Source organism: Microcaecilia unicolor, chromosome 14, assembly GCF_901765095.1.
Source record: "Microcaecilia unicolor chromosome 14, aMicUni1.1, whole genome shotgun sequence".
NCBI classification, from domain to species: Eukaryota; Metazoa; Chordata; class Amphibia; order Gymnophiona; family Siphonopidae; genus Microcaecilia; species Microcaecilia unicolor.
In genome coordinates this window covers 48566245-48583640 of record NC_044044.1, presented here as the reverse complement: position 1 = coordinate 48583640, position 17396 = coordinate 48566245, and the positions used below count along the sequence as shown (strand labels likewise).

Sequence of the window (17396 nt, the reverse complement as noted above, 5' to 3'; positions counted from 1 at the left end):
CCTCGGGAAGAATTGTTTCAAGCGTTTGAGTTTCCACACTGAGTGGAACATTTTCTTTGTTGTGAATGCCACTTAGGTTGCGGTCTATTGTAACGCCGAGGATTTTCAGGCTGTCTGAAATAGGAAGGGTATGTTCTGGGGTGTTAATAATTGTGGGGTTGTTGGCGCTGTGTTGGGATGAGAGGATGAGACATGCTCATAACTCAAAATTGCCGTCCAATAATCTAATCCTTGATGAGTCAGGACCACTCACACATCCAGAAGGTTTGATATTTTTATCTTCATCCACCTGGAATGGGGCAGACTGTAAATTATCTCTGTGCTCATTTAACGTGAACTCAGTTAATTTGGCCTTCAGTGGTCACATGACTTTGTCATAGGCCACAGATGCAGGGGAGCCAGGCAGCTTCACAGTGTCGTACAGGCTTTTTTCTGTTTCAATGTTTTGCCGCTGTAAAGAGGGGAAAGAAAAACATATTTTAAGTTCAGATGCTCGCTGTCCCGGTGGCCCAGTTTCAGGAGGGAGACTTGGGGTCAGTCCTGGAGATTTTCTGACACCTCCACTTCCTGCTACATGCCGGATGGACTAAAGATCAAAAATCCCAGGTCTGGTACACAAGTCTCCTCCCCCCTGATCTGGGTCACTTTGCAGCAATGAATGGATTTGATTTGTGGGTTAGTCAGTGCACAGCAAGGTTTGAAAAAGAGCAGGAGCCATTTAACATGACTGAAGCAGTACCTCCAGGGAAACTGTAGCTGACTGCCTTAATCCCAGCCCCTCCTAGTTGATTAAAATATTATATTAACCCCTTAGGTTCTTAAACCTGATTTTGTACAGTTTTTCAAGAGAGCTGTAACTTCATTGCAAGTTACAGAAAAGTGTACAGAGAAAACAGGAATAGCTGCCCTGGATGTTGACGTTCTTCAGAGTTAGGTGCTCTTAACTCATAGGAAGGAGTTGAGGCCTGGTGGTTTGAGATTAGAACTGAAGAGTTACTGTCCTGTCTCTGCTATGAGCTGTGAGTGTATCTATCTCCCCTGTGCTTCTGTTCAAATCCTCTCCTCTGCCACTTATCTCACCGTGGGAGCTTAGGCAAGTTGCTTTATCTCTCCCTCGGGTACAGTTGACTCATTGTGGTCATTTTGTAACTGGAACTGTTGTTCTATAAGGGCAACAACATAGCACCTATTTGCTTCTGTAAAACAAGGTCTTGGAACCAGCCCCAACCGTGCCCAAATTGGCCCGACACTGTCTAAAATATAGGAGAGTCAGCCATAAGGTGTGACGGAACGCTCTATCCCTACAACCACACAGACCAAAGAGTAGGGTGGGTAGGCTGTTCCCAAAGACACAAGGGCGAGACGCGGTGATCCTTGTATATAATATTTTATTAAAATACACCAAAAGACCTGACACAGTGGCCATGTTTTGGAGCTTGTCCAATGGTTATGTTTTGAAGCTGTTTTTTCCTCCTAGCATATTGTTTCACAACACTATCCGTTTTCGCTAGTACAGGATCGGATACACCTATTTGCACTCTAAATGGCGCTTCCCTAGTTCGGGCCTGGACAGTCAGTGAAGAAAGAAAGAGGAAGAAGAGAGGAGAGATCGTTAGTAGCAGCAGCAGCTTCTGAGTTGGGTTGTTACGCCAGTGGTTAAGAAAACAGATAACGGAGAAGCCAGCTCAAAGAGCTGCATGCACAGTAAATCAGTGTGGAAGGATTTGTCATGCCTTGGGAAAATTCACAATGCTGTAAATAGTCTTTCCATTTAAGTTTTCTGGAGCTGGGCCTTCTGTCAGGATTGGGTTTGTCTCCGTTGGACCCTAAAAAAGAAACACAAGCTTTATTGGGGCTGACATTAGGGGTGAGAGGTGGGAAAGGGGCAATCAGGTCAGTTGTAGTGGGCCCTCCTGCCTCAATGTAGTCCTAAGAGTCCCCCAAGTTTCTGCCCTGGGCCCCTGAATGTCAACACCAGCCTTGACCTTGATTAATGACTTTGCAGAGAGACTAATCAACAGAAGAGCAGATACATATTACTATGAAATGAACATGAGAGAGATTGGGCAATGGATGTACCGTGTCTGTGTTGTGAGTGGTCAGAGCTACCTAGAGGCCCTAGTTCGTGTAGGCACACATTTGGCAAGTCCTGGATTTCCAATATACTTCCCAATGCATTGTGTGATTTGTAGCCCTTCCTACTGAAACCTCAATGGTTATAAAGTACTAGGATGTATCAGGACTGGGGAGTATCTGAAATCCAGGACTCGCTCCAGGAACTGGGTCACTTGAGATGATGCCTGTCTATTACGCAATATGTGATTATGTGTTGATTGGTGCTATGTGAGATGCTTCCTACCCTATAAATTAGAGGCAATTCCAGGCTCTCTGAGGGACATATGTCAGTCTTGGTTTTTCAATGCCTGTTCAAAGCATTCTGGGAGTTTTCCCTAATAGAGAAGTCAATTTTCAAAGGCAGCTCCAAGGGTGAAGCAGCGCTTTACATGCGGAAATAGCCAGTTCCAGAACTGCCTGGCCAGAACCTTTGCAATCATCACCTGTACACATTTAAGTTTAGTTGTTTGAAGAAGCGTTCCCAAAGGCAGGATATGTATGGACACAGACCCCTCCTCCACATCTGTAGAGGAGGAGTCCCTGTCTCCTCAGCTCGAAACCTTGGGGTCATCTTTGACTCTTCTCTCTCCTTCTCTGCTCATATCCAGCAGATCGCCAAGACCTGTCGTTTCTTTCTTTACAACATCCGTAAAATCCGCCCCTTTCTTTCCGAGCACTCTACCAAAACCCTCATCCACACCCTTGTCACCTCTCGTTTGGACTACTGCAATCTGCTTCTTGCTGGCCTCCCACTTAGTCACCTCTCCCCTCTCCAGTCGGTTCAAAACTCTGCTGCCCATCTCATCTTCCGCCAGGGTCGCTTTACTCATGCTACCCCTCTCCTCAAGACCCTTCACTGGCTTCCTATCCGTTTTCGCATCCTGTTCAAAATTCTTCTACTAACCTATAAATGTACTCACTCTGCTGCTCCCCAGTGTCTCTCCACACTCGTCCTTCCCTACACCCCTTCCCGTGCACTCCGCTCCATGGATAAATCCTCCTTATCTGTTCCCTTCTCCACTACTGCCAACTCCAGACTTCGCGCCTTCTGTCTCTCTGCACCCTACGCCTGGAATAAACTTCCTGAGCCCCTACGTCTTGCCCCATCCTTGGCCACCTTTAAATCTAGACTGAAAGCCCACCTCTTTAACATTGCTTTTGACTCGTAACCACTTGTAACCCCTCGCCTCCACCTACCCTCCTCTCCTCCTTCCTGTACACATTAATTGATTTGATTACTTTATTTTTGTCTATTAGATTGTAAGCTCTTTGAGCAGGGACTGTCTTTCTTCTATGTTTGTGCAGCACTGCGTACGCCTTGTAGTGCTATAGAAATGCTAAATAGTAGTAGTAGTAGTAAATGAGAACGTCTGTGCCTAATTTTACCCAGAGACACTGCAAAGAGCAGTGTAAATAGAAGCACCTACTTTTCCTGGGGTAATTTTCAAAGCTGAAGAACTGAAGAAATTTAAGATTTTGTTAAAGACTCATTTTTTTAATGAAGGGTTTTAGTGATGCAAGTTGGCTGTGCCGTGAAGGCTCCTGTGAATGTTTGTGAGGGGATGTGCATTGTTTGATTGAAATTTACTGCTCTTCTGTTGATTTTGAAGTTCTTTGCCTTTATCGGATATGTTTTGCAAACTGCTTAGACCCCCTGTAGACTTGGTGGTATATCAAGCTTTAATAAATGATAAATCTCTCTATATAAAACGCACCTCCAACATTCTATTGAAGCCTCACTTTTCCCAACGTTTTAAAAATGAGGCGGTGTAGATTGATGCTCCTCCATGAGTGTTTGCCCCTCCCTCGCATCACAACATGATGATGTTGAGGGCAGAGAACTTACACTCAACGAATAGCATCGCCCACCCGTTCCTAAGTGAAAAAAAGGGACGTCAGACGCATCGCGAACGCGAACGAGCAGCAAGAAAGGGAGGACTACCATTGCCCTACCCTCGCATCACAACGTGATGACAACGAGGGTGGAGCACTGACACTTGGGAGGAAGCGAAGGAGGAAAGCAGCATGAACGTGGGAGGGAGGGAGCGAACCTGCCTGAATGTGGGAGGGAGGGAGGCAGGCAGGCAGCCTGAACATCGGAGGGAGGGAGCCAGCCAGCCAGCCAGAACTTGGGAGGGAGGGAGGCAGCTTGAACGAGGCAGTGGGAGAGAGGGCCATGACCCTGAAAGGTGGAGGGAGAGATGGGGGCCACGACTCTGAAGCTGGGAGGGGGGAGGGGAGGAAAAAGAGGAGAGAGAAGACGGGGGCGGGAGACAGGGGGGGGGGGCCCTGCCGCACACTCTCATTCTTTTTCACACACACACACACACACACTCATTCTCACACACACTCACACAGACAGCCTCACTCTATGTCAAACACACACACTCGCACATTCACTCTGTCTCTCTCTCTCACACAGTCACTTTCATACACACTCTCTCAAACATTCACACTACGATGAAAACCTTGCTAGCACTCGTTTCATTGGTCTCAGAAACGGACCTTTTTTACTAGTAAATAATAAATGATACAATTCAGGAAAGTCCACCTGGGGGAAATGCATGCGTACTTTCACCTGTGACATGACTTTGACACAAGAATAGGAAAACCAGGACTGACCTGCCATTTCCTTATGACATGGAATCAGGTAGTCACTCTGTAGTCGCATCACAACAAACCTTCACAGGTTGTCGACTGACCTGGTTTCTGAGTAACCACAATATGGAATTTAAACTCACCTCCACTATACCTGGCTGGAAGTGCTTATAGCCCAGGTGAGGGATAAGTCTATATCTGGACATCCGTAACTGCATACCTTTTGAGTGCATAAATGCACAGAATACCAGCAGTTTCACGGTGAAGTTCACACTTATGCACATAAGTGCATGGATTAGGCCACGTTATTTAAAGTTAAATACAGATAAAACCAAGTTTTGCTGAATGGACAAACATCAGATATCTGGAATGACAAGATCTTAAAACTGAGCAATCCAAATTTGGCTTTTGAATCCAGTTTAAAGATTTTAGAAATTACTTTGTCTAATATCCTATCCACGGAAACACAGGTTAATATGTTGGTAAAGCAGAGTTTTATTTTTCTTTTATATTGTTAAAGAAGTTAAGAAGAATTAGAGGTTTGCTATAACCCTCAACTTTTAAATTGGTGGTTCAAAGGCTAATATTGGGACAGTTGGATTATTGCAACATTATCTGGGTGGCACAAAGTTTTTGTTATGGAAACTACAGTTAATATAAAACTCAGCTGCTAGAATGATAGTCTCTGCACATAATTACCCCATTAATAATGAATTTGCATTGGTTGCTGGTGGAGACAGGCTTTCAGGGGGAAACTGGATTCGTGAGCGCTTGGGCCACTGCCGAGGAGCGGCAGCGGCAGGAAAACCACCCCAAACAAGAGACAAGGCAGAACTCAGATGGACTGGAAAAAACAGGACTGGAACCGCTGGACTGGAGCTGCAGCTGAGACAGAGCAGGCTGGAACAGGCAGGGCAGGAACAGCTAGACTTCACCTGCGCTTGGCCGCTGTTCTCCAGGGGTTGAGCCCCCGGGTGCAGCCGGCCGGCCGGCAGGACTATGGGACAGAAGGGAAAACCAGAACTGTAGGGTCCAGCAGGCAGCCAGCAAACAGACAGCCCAGGAAACAAACAGGAACAAAGGCAGGCAGTAACAGTAGAATACTCCAGGAACCAAGTAGGGTCAAAGGCAGGCAGCAAACAGAGAATACTCCAGCAAACAGGCAGGGTCAAAGGCAGGATAAGAAGTAACAGGGTAGCACTGCAACAACACTCACCGACGAGAAGCTCATCAGACGACCTCTGTTGCAAAGGCAAACTAGAAAGTTCCCAGGTGGGAATAAAGGCACTGCAGATGAGGTCACCAGTAAGGGTGTGGCTTGGCAGCAACAACAGCAGAGCACGGTTTGGCTGGAACAGGATCCCGGAATGGACTAGACTGGACTGGAACGGATTTCAGGATTTTCACCCAGGCTTCAGGATTTACACATAGACTTGGCGTGGCTGGAGGAACCACAAAGCAAGTCCGACAGGGAATATAGTCACTATCGTGACACACATATTCAGTTTAAATTATGCATAATTATTTTTAATATTTTATATGGTAATGTGCCACCTTATATGTTGGATTTCATATGTTTTCCTAATTTGCACAGAGTGGAGGTATCAAGAAATTGTTACTAGAGAATCCAATTCCAAAGGGAATTCATTCTATATCATCATCGTCATCCAATTTTCCATTTTTAGCAGCACTTATATGGAATGCTTTCCCAGTGCAGGTTAGAACCACTACTAATTACAGTTTTTATAGGAACCTCCTGAAACGGTTTTATTAAGAAATTTCTTTTCGGTTAAGGTCTGCTTTTATGTTTTTATATACATTTCCGTAATTCTTCTGGGACTTGCTTTGTGGTTCCTCCAGCCACGCCAAGTCTATGTGTAAATCCTGAAGCCTGGGTGAAAATCCTGAAATCCGTTCCAGTCCAGTCTATTCCATTCCGGGATCCTGTTCCAGCCAAGCCATGCTCTGCTGTTGTTGCTGCCAAGCCCCACCCTTACTGGTGACCTCATGTGCAGTGCCTTTATTCCCACCTGGGAACTTTCTAGTTTGCCTTTGCAACAGAGGTCGTCTGATGAGCTTCTCGGTGAGTGTTGTTGCAGCGCTACCCTGTTACTTCTTATCCTGCCTTTGACCCTGCCTGTTTGCTGGAGTATTCTGTTTGCTGCCTGCCTTTGACCCTGCTTGGTTTCTGGAGTATTCTACTGTTTGCTGCCTGCCTTTGATCCCACTTGGTTCCTGGAGTATTCTGGGAACTGTCCAGAATTCTTATGCATTGTAATCCGCTTGGAACTTGATGGTTATTGCGGAACATAAGAATATTTGTATTGTATTGTAAGCAGTATTTGGTAAGGGAACACGCAAGAGGCACAGCATATACATGCAAAGGTGGCATTCACATGGGTAGAGCATGGAAGCGGCATTGGTGGGGATGCCACATCTTTGTGAAACTTACAGAATACGGTAAGTTACACAGGTCCCAGCTGCATTTAGGTGCTCTCTAGTATGTCAGGTCTACGGATGGTGTGACTTCGGGAGTGTAAATCTTGGTACTGTAATGCCAGGTTAAGCTCTGTAATGGAATCTGGGATGCCAGGTGGCATCGGAGCACCTAATAGGAAGTGCCTGCTTGCAGACTCACCTCCTAATCTGTTAGGACTGGGATAAACCAGAACAAAAATTCTCCAGGCTGTTCCTCAGTTCCCCAGGACTAAAGTCCACCACCCTAACCACTAGGCCACTCCTCCACTGTTGCTATTATTTGAGATTCTACATGGAATGTTGCTATTCCATTAGCAACATTCCATGTAGAAGTCGGCCCTTGCCAATGTGGCTGCGCAGGCTTCTGCTTCTGTGAGTCTGACGTCCTGCACGTATGTGCAGGACGTCAGACTCACAGAAACAGAAGCCTGCGCAGCCTTCTACATGGAATGTTGCTAATGGAATAGCAACATTCCATGTAGAATCTCCAATAGTAGCAACATTCCTTGTAGAATCTCCAATAGTAGCAACATTCCATGTAGAATCTCCAATATTATCTATTTTATTTTTGTTACATTTGTACCCCGCGCTTTCCCACTCATGGCAGGCTCAATGCGGCTTATGTGGGGCAATGGAGGGTTAAGTGACTTGGCCAGAGTCACAAGGAGCTGCCTGTGCCTGAAGCGGGAATCGAACTCAGTTCCTCAGTTCCCCAGGACCAAAGTCCACCACCCTAACCACTAGGCCACTCCTCCACTCCATGTATCTCTTGGCTTACGGAGAATGACAGGGGACACAGTGAGGCCCACAAAAGGCTGAATTTGTATTACTTCAGTTTTGTCAAGGGGTTTACTGCTTCCCTTTATTTAAGAAGTGCAGGACGACCTCAAAAAAGTCTTCCTTTAAAGAGAATGTTTCTTTAAAAGTGCCAGATGTTGACAAGAGAATGGTTTCATGATACATCTGTAATTTTTCTGTCTGTTAAAGGGTTATTCCCAATAGCACAGTTTCCAGACTTACCTCTGGTTTTGTAACCTGGGCATAAACGGTTTGTATGTCTGTAGCAAAACAAAACCAGGAACAATGTGTTAGCTGGACTCAATAAGGAGGGTCCAGGGGGCTCCAAGTCACCAGGGACAGGCTAAGCCAGTCCAGGTTTTACCCCTGTTGAATTTCTACTATTTTGTAGGAGATGGAATGGAAGTACAACCAGGATTGACTAATCACTCTATATCTTATATCACTCTCACATGGTGTATAGGCTTATAGCATTTTACAATAGGTGGCTTCAGTGGTATGCTGGAGCAGGCTCTCACAGGCTCGCAAGAGCCGGTTGTTAAGTTTTTAAGAATTTTGGGAGCCGGTTGTTAAAGTAGGGCCCTCCGTGGCTACTTTAACAACTGGCTCCAAAAATGTGGGCTTGGGCCCCCTGCTGAATTCTCTTTTACTTTGCTGGTGGGGATGCTGAGCCCTGCCAGCCAAGTAAATACTGCTGCTCCCCGCTCCTTGTTTCCAGCTCTGGGCAGCAGGCTGGGACTTCTCCAGCATGTGAGAGAAGTTCCAGCATGCTGCTCAGAGCAAGACGTTGGGAGTGGTGGCTGCCAGAGGTTTGCCTAGCGTGCCTGCACGAAGGGAGGGAGGAGAGAGAGGCAAGTGTTGCTCCCCCTCCTCCGGCCACCCCTGGCCCTTCCAACTGTAGAACTGGCTATGTCCGGAGAAAGAGCCTGTTGTTAAAAATTTACCAGCACACCCCTGGGTGGCTTTCACCATTTGTGTGTTTCCTGATGGTGATCTAAACCATGCTCCTTCTCCCTGGAGGTGGGGGAATAATCCTTTGTGTTTAAAATTTTTTAACTACTCTTTGGTTCAGCTGGCTCGATAAAGCCCAGGTCGTACATTTCATTGGCCGTGTACAGAAAGAATACTCCCCTAATACTGCCCTGTGTACTTCATAATCTTCTAGAGGGGTTGACTGGGGAATGAGGTTACCGTCCTGGTGCTCAGTTATGATTGACTCTATGGAAAAATCTCGGTGAACCTCAGCTTACCTGGTTCCAGCTTCTTTTTTTTCCTTTTCTTTTTCATATAGAGCCATACGAGGACTGCGGCAACAACAATGACAAAGGTGACAATAATGGCAGCAATAATATACTTTATTCTGTTGTGTGGTCCAATAGATTCTAAAAGAAAAAGTTACAGAATTTAAACACAATAGAAACAACACAGTAAAAAGGTGACAGAAAAGATATGCTTGCCTTAAAAGTTAAAGAAAAATTATTTTTGACTTTCTTTAAAGATAATCAAGTGATTGAATTTTCATTTAAATTGCTTATTTACATATAAGGACATAAGAATAGCCATACTGGGTCAGACCAATGGTCCGTCTAGCCCAGTATGATTCCAACAGTGGCCAACCCAGGTCACAAGTACTGGCAGAAACCCAAATAGTAGCAACGTTCCAGAACTTCAAAGAGTAACAAGATTCCAGAATCCCCCAAAATAGGAAGATTCCATGCAGAATCTCAAAGAGTAGCAACATTGTACCTGGCAGAAACCCAAGTAGAAGCAACGTTCTGGAATTCTAAAGAACAAGATTCTAGAATCCCAAACAACAGCGAAATTCCATGCTACTGATCCCAGGGATAAGCAGTGGCTTCCCCATATCCATCTCAATAGCGGACTACGGACTTTTCCTCCAGAAACGTGTGCAAACCTTTTTTAAACCCAGATACGCTAATCGCTGTTACTACATCCTCTGGCAACAAGTTCCAGAGCTGAACTATTCATTGCGTGAAAAAATATTTCCTCCTATTTGTTTTAAAAGTATTTCTATGTATATTCCACCAATCATGCATTTCTCAGCGGATTACATAATAACTCAGGCCCCCTTTTACAAAGCTGCACTAGAGGCTGGCGAACGGGGGGGGGGGGGGGGCTTAGTTAATGAGGGCATATAAATGCCCTTATGGTCCATCCAGTCTGCTCAGCAATAGTTGCATTCATTGTAATTATGGTACTTTTACTTTTTACTCAAAAAGTATTATATTACTGTTTTGGCCACCTTCCTCTGAACTACTTCATCTTGATTTGGCCACCAGACGTAAATACAGTATTCCATCTGGGGCCTCACCAATGATTTCTACTGGGGCATTAGCAGCATCTTTCTTTTGCTAGTTTGGGGGATACTTTGCTTAGACCAATTTTAAAGACCCCCCCCCCCCCTTTAGATTCTGCACAAATGGGAAATTATCAACCTGTAGCAAATATTCCATTGTTTGCTAAGATCATGGAAGAATTAACCCTTATCTACACCCTTGTCGCCTCTCGCTTGAACTATTGCAATTTACTTCTCACTGGTTTTCTGCTCAGCCATTTCTCTCCTCTCCAATCTGTCCAAAATTCTGCGGCACGGCTTATTTTCTGCCAAAATTGTTATACCCACATAGCCCACTCCTCAAGTCACTTCACTGGCTCCCCGTCTGCTTCCGCATACAGTTTAAACTTCTCTTACTGACCTTTAAATGCATCCGCTCTACAGCCCCCCATTACCTCGCCACTCTTATCTCTCCCTACATTCCTCCCCCGTGAACTCTGCTCACTGGACAAATCTCTCTTGTCGTCCCCCTTCTCCTCCACTGCTAACTCCAGGCTTCGTTCCTTTTCTCTCGCAGCACCTTATGCCTGGAATAGACTTCCTGGACCTATACGTCTAGCTCCATCTCTACCTGTTTTCAAATCTATGCTGAAAACCCACCTTTTCACTGCTGCTTTTTAGCTCCTAGCTACTACTCAATTGCCCTCCCCTTGTTCCTTCTCACCCAGTACTTCCCTCGCCCTTAATTGTCTTGTCTGTCTGTATCTAAAAAGATTGTAAGCTCTATTAAGCAGGGTCTGTGTCAGGTGTTCAGCGCTGCGTGCGTCTGGTAGCGCTATACAAATGCTAATAATAATATTAGATAATAACCTTTTTTTTACTTTAACTTAAGTAAATGTTTGAATGTGGTTTTCACTGTACTTTTACTTAAATATTACAATATACATTTATTTTTATTTTTACTTAAGTACTTTGACCAACACCAACTGTCATATGTTTCATGACAGACATCAACAAAAGTAGAGAAAACTGGTCAAAATTACTGCAGATGATTTTTATATGCAGGGTGACTATAAATTGGGAGTGTTCTATTGAGGTCTTGTACTATATGTAGCTCCTTTGCATCTATATAGGGGTGAGAACAGTCCAGTTGGTCACAAGAGAATTTGTAGTTTGGTGCCTGTCACTTTAAAACAAGGGAAAGCTCTAAAACAAAGAAGTAGAAAAAATCAAGCTGGGTTGGGGCAGCCAATGGTCCAGGGCTTAAATGAGAAGAAAAATTCAGGTCACAAAAGAGAAAAATACAACTTGTTAACAATGTGTTTCTCATTTCCTATATTGATTGTTTATCAAGACATTACCAATGCCTAACTGTGTTTGAATGATGTTTGTGGTTGGCTCTCAGATAAGTAAAATGGACTTGGGGAAAATCCACTGCTTATTTCTAGGATAAGCAGCATAAAATGCCAGAGAATGTGGTAAAGGCAGTTAGCTTAGCGGGGTTTTAAAAAGGTTTGGACGACTTCCTAAAGGATAAGTCCATAGACCATTATTAAAATGGACTTGGGGAAAATCCACTGCTTATTTCTGGGATAAGCAGCATAAAATGTTTTGTACTTTTTTGGGATCTCGCCAGGTATTTGTGACCTGGATTGGCCACTGTTGGAAACAGGATGCTGGGCTTGATGGACCTTTGGTCTGTTCCTGTACGGCAATACTTATTCTGGTATCCTTATTTATATTTCTTCACCCTTCTAGAACACTTTGCTTACTCCGTGACAGTTGTCTTTACATTCTTTTAGTTTCCAGTGCTCAACTTGAGTCAACACGACAAAGTGCTTTCTTCTGTGAAGTTTCCCGCCTTCTACATCACACACAACTCTTTTTCCAAATGCAAAATACTACTTAAGACCCGTCTTTATGAACTAATATTTAGAAAATATGCTTAGTTGTAGCGGATGCTATAGAGGCTCATTTTCAAAGCACTTAGCCTCCCAAAGTTCCATAGAAATCTATGGAACTTAGCCTCCCAAAGTGCTTTGAAAATATGCCAGATAGTGTCTCATTCTTTTGCCTTTGTCTAAGCTCTGTCTTACCTATCTCCTGTTTCTATCTCTCTTTCTAACTTATTCAATTTTGTTCTAGTTTTAATGGTGTTTCTTTCATAGTATCATAGTAGATGGTGGTAGATAAAGACCTGTACAGTCCATCCAATCTGCCCAACAAGATAAACTCGTAGCATAAGGTAGGATGTGATAGTTGATCTTGATTTGTCTTTGCCATTTTCAGGGCACAGACCATAGAAGTCTTCCCAGCACTGGCTTTGTTCTCCAACTACTGAAGCTGTCATTGAAGCCCCACTCCAGATCATTCAAATCTGTCCAGCCTTAGAGGTCTGCCCAGCACTGGCCTTTCTTCCCAATTACCGGTGTTGCCACCCAATCTCTGCTAAGCTTCTTTGGATCCATCCCTTCTAAACAGGATTCCTTTATGTTTATCTCACACATTTTTTGAATTCTGTTACTGTTTTTATCTCCACCATCTCTCTTGGGAGGGCATTCCAGGTATCTACCATCATTTCTGTTAAAAAGTACTTCCTGATGTTATTCCTGAGTTGCCCCCGCCCCAACCTAAATTCATGTCCTCTAGTTCTACAACCTTCCCATCTCTGGAAAAGGTTTGTTTGTAGATTTATAGCTTTCAAATATTTCAATGTCTGTATCATATCACTTTGTCTCTCCTTTCCTACAGCTCATCAAGTCTTTCCTTGTACATCTTCTGGCACAAACACCATACCATTTTAGAATCATATCAAAATTAGGTGGAAAAGCCTCGGAACACCCAGGTTCACATTTAGGACCTTTAATGGCGCAAAACAATCACAGGCATAAAAATCTCTGTAAAACTCTTTATAACTTAAATGCCCATAATTTTTTAAAAAAACACTTCTCTTAAATATATGTCATCTCCAACCTTTCAAGTTTGACGATGACCAGCATTTTGCTGATCTATTTCAGGGACTAAGGAAACTAACTACACAAAAAGAAAAAAAAACCTTACAGTTTTGTTAACAGCATAACAATAGTAAAATAACCAAGAATAAACATAAATACAATAAATGAGGTAAACTTGAAAACAGTAAATTGAGCTGAGGGACCAAGAGCAGATAGATGTATGATGGGAGCAGGATGCTCTTGATGTAGATATAAACAGCATGGAGTCGGTCCAGAGGGCGGCTACGAAATTAGTAAGCGGTCTTGAAAGCAAAAATTATAGGGACAGGCTTATGAACCTCAACATGTATACGCTGGAAGAGAGGAGGGAGAGAGGAGACATGATAGAAACGTTTAAATATCTCAAGGGCATTTATGTACAGGAAGAGAGCCTTTTTCAAATGAAGGAGAGCTCTGGAATGAGGGGGCATATGACAAAGTTAAGAGGGAATAGGCTTAGGAGTAACCTAAGGAAGTATTATTTCACAGAAAGGGTGGTGGAGGCGTGGAATGGCCTCCCGGTGGAGGTGGTGGAGTCTAGGACTGTTCCAGAATTTAAAAAGGCATGGGATAAGCATGTGGGATCGCTTAGGAACAGGAAGAATTAGGGGTTACAGAGGATGGGCAGACTGGATGGGTCATACGGCCTTTATCTGCCGTCATGTTTCTATAACAAATAGTAAGATTCCATTCAGAATCTCAAAGAATAACAAGATTCCGGAATCATAACTCTGGAATGAGGGGTCATATGACAAAGTTAAGAGGGAATAGGCTTAGGAGTAACCTAAGGAAGTATTCTTTCACAGAAAGGGTGGTGGAGGCGTGGAATGGCCTCCCGGTGGAGGTGGTGGAGTCGAGGACTGTTCTAGAATTTAAAAAGGCATGAGATAAGCAGGTGGCATCGCTTAGGAACAGGAAGAATTAGGGGTTACAGAGGATGGGCAGACTGGATGGGTCATGTGGCCTTTATCTGCCTTCATGTTTCTATGTTTCTAACAAAGTGCGTGGTACAGAGTCAGGTGGGATAATTTGCTGGTTAGCTAAACTCAAGGCAAGTTTTTGTATAGTTAAGCAAGAGATAAGGAATTGATCTAAGTTACAGTGTGTGTAGCAAGCTAGTCCAAGTGCAGAATGAGTATATAGTCAATCGAAGAGAAGTGGAAATGCTGCGCATGGAGGGGAAAGTAGATGGAAAATTAGATAGATTTGAGAAGGAGGCAGAAAAATGGAAGAAACCTAAAGTGAAAGATCAGTGCCAAACAGATGTAGGGCAGGAAGAAAAAAGAAAGGAGGCGAGGAAAGAAATAGCAAATGGACAGAAGTCCCTGGAAGCAGAGTTAAGAGAGAAGCAGAACCAGAGACTGGGAACAAGGTGATTAGAATAATAAATTCACCAGACAAAAAAGGTAGAAAAAATGATTTTATTTTCAGTTTAGTGATTGAATTATGTCAGTGTTGTTTTCATCTGTCGGCTTTATTTTGCAGTGTACAGGAGAGCACGCATTTCTTTCTGTTTCTGTCGGCTGCACAACATGCAAAGTCTGGTATTAGTTTTTGTCTTCATTTCTATTTTTGTGTACATGTTTTTCTGGGGTCCCCTATTTTGAATCAGGTGAGAGCCATATTCTGCATCTGCAACTGAGGTGAAGGATTCTGCTAGCATGTATATAGTCTGTAGGTATCTGTAACAATCCAGCTTTTGTCAGTTTCTCAGTAGCAAGTATACTAGTGCTCTAGAACCGTAGGTGGGTTACAGTTATTATGGTTTGGTAAGTTTCCTGTATAGGTTTTGAATGTGTTTTTTTTTTGTCGAGGGGTTTTATGTTATTTTGCAAACTGTCTAGCATGTTTGAAAGTTAAAAACGCTCAGGACTAGTGGTCTCTACATCCTGTAGATTCACCACACAAACAAAAAAATCATCTCTTTTTAACATTGAGTTGTAAGCTTCATTGTTTGGGAATATGGAGCTTCGGGGTTTGTATTGAGATTCTGACCAGTTCTGTAGAGAATCCAAACTCCATGCCTACAAAGCATTTGTTGAATGATGCTATCAATTTTTATAGCGGTTTTACTGGATAGTTCAAACTGGCTGGAGGGTGGAAGGGTTGTTTTAGGCACAGAAGACTGTGGTGTTTTTTTGTTAATTTAAAAGCGGGGGGAAAAGGGGAGTTATGATGTATAGAAATGCTGCTTTGAATAGCCTCCTCACACATACCTAGCAGCACCCAGTCTAAACTAGGCCCCAACCACAGGCTCAGACCACCTCTCCTCACTCCATCCTTGGATTCTTTCAGGGAAGAAGACACAATGTGTAGGCTTGCCTGCCCTTTTATACTTCCCTCCGACAGTCGCTCAAAAGCGCATGGTTCGGGAAAAGGTATCTTGCAAAGATACCTCACAAACAGGGAAGATAGGGTTTCTGGATAGTGAGGTTACACAACAGACCGTGGTAGGCCAGGTGCCCTTAAATACAACTAAAGATCAGACAAAAGATGTCAAATCAATAGTGTCAGGTACTAAGCATCATGCAAATAAGAACAACAAACATACTCTGAAATGTCTATATGCAAATGCTAGGAGTCTAAGAAATAAGATGGGAGAGTTGGAATATATTGCACTAAATGAAAAATTGGATATAATAGGCATTACTGAGACCTGGTGGAAGGAAGATAACCAGTGGGACACTGTCATACCGGGGTACAAAGTATATCGTAATGATAGGGTGGACCGGACTGGTGGAGGGGTAGCATTGTATATTAACGAGAGCCTTGACTCAGATAGATTACAAATTCAGCAGGACACAAATCACACCTTTGAATCACTGTGGGTTGAAATTCCATGTATAAAAGGGAAAAAAATGGTGATAGGAGTGTACTACCGTCCACCTCGCCAGGATGAGCAGGTAGACACAGAAATGATAAAAGAAATCAGAGACGCGAACAAAATGGGCAATGTGATAATAATGGGTGACTTCAATTATCCAAATATAGACTGGGTAAATGTAACATCGGGACACGCTACAGAGACACAATTCCTTGATGAAATCAAGGACAGCTTTATGGAGCAGCTGGTGCAGGAGCCGACGAGAGAAGGAAAAATTCTAGATTTGGTCCTTAGTGGAGCGCATGATCTGGTGAGGGATGTTATGGTACTGGGGCCGCTTGATAACAGTGACCATAATATGATCAGTTTTGACATCGACCTTGAAGTAACTGTACACAGAAAGTCAAATACATTAGCGTTTAACTTTAAAAAAGGAGACTATGATAAAATGAGAAGAACGGTAAAAAAAAAACTTAGGGGGGCAACTGAGAGAGTAAAAACTGTACAACAGGCGTGGACGCTGTTCAAAAATACCATCCTGGAGGCCCAGGCCATACATATTCCGCAAATTAGAAAAGAAAGACGGAAGTCCAAAGGACTCCTGGCCTGGTTGAAAAGTGAGGTGAAGGAAGCTATTAGGGCTAAAAGAAACGCCTTCAGAAAATGGAAGAAGGAACCGTCTGAAAATAACAAGAAACAGCATAAGGAGTGTCAAAGCAAATGCAAGGCGCAGATTAAGAAGGCCAAGAGGGAGTATGAAAAAAAGATAGCATTAGAGGCAAAAAAACATAGTAAAAATTTTTTTCGGTATATTAAAAGCAGGAAGCCGGCAAAAGAATCGGTTGGGCCGCTGGATGACCGAGGGGTAAAAGGGGCGATCAAGGAAGACAAAGACGTAGCGGAGAGACTGAATGAATTCTTTGCTTCGGTCTTCACCGAGGAAGATTTGGGTGGGATACCGGTGTCGGAAATGGTATTTCAAGCGGACGAGTCGGAGAAACTTACTGACTTCACGGTAAACCTGGAGGACGTAATGGGGCAGTTCAGCAAACTGAAGAGTAGCAAATCTCCTGGACCGGATGGTATTCATCCTAGAGTACTGATAGAACTGAAAAACGAGCTTGCGGAGCTACTGCTAGTGATATGCAACTTATCCTTAAAATCGAGCGTGGTACCGGAAGATTGGAGGGTGGCCAATGTAACGCCCATTTTAAAAAAAGGCTCCAGGGGAAATCCGGGAAATTATAGACCGGTGAGTCTGACGTCGGTGCCTGGGAAAATGGTAGAGGCTATT

At 43.7% G+C, this 17396-nt stretch overlaps 1 protein-coding gene and 1 long non-coding RNA gene across 4 annotated transcripts in view; both read right to left on the bottom strand.

Moving 5' to 3' along the window:
- Positions 1-17396, bottom strand: part of LOC115458422 (SLAM family member 5-like) — a 276484-nt gene that overhangs the window by 224918 nt on the left and 34170 nt on the right. The gene's annotated exons all lie outside the window — the stretch shown is intronic.
- Positions 1738-9277, bottom strand: LOC115458423. The gene is made up of 3 exons (XR_003940057.1): positions 9240-9277; positions 8212-8249; positions 1738-1826 (listed from the first exon to the last, which is right to left on the bottom strand). It is a non-coding gene; the product is annotated as an uncharacterized LOC115458423 (long non-coding RNA).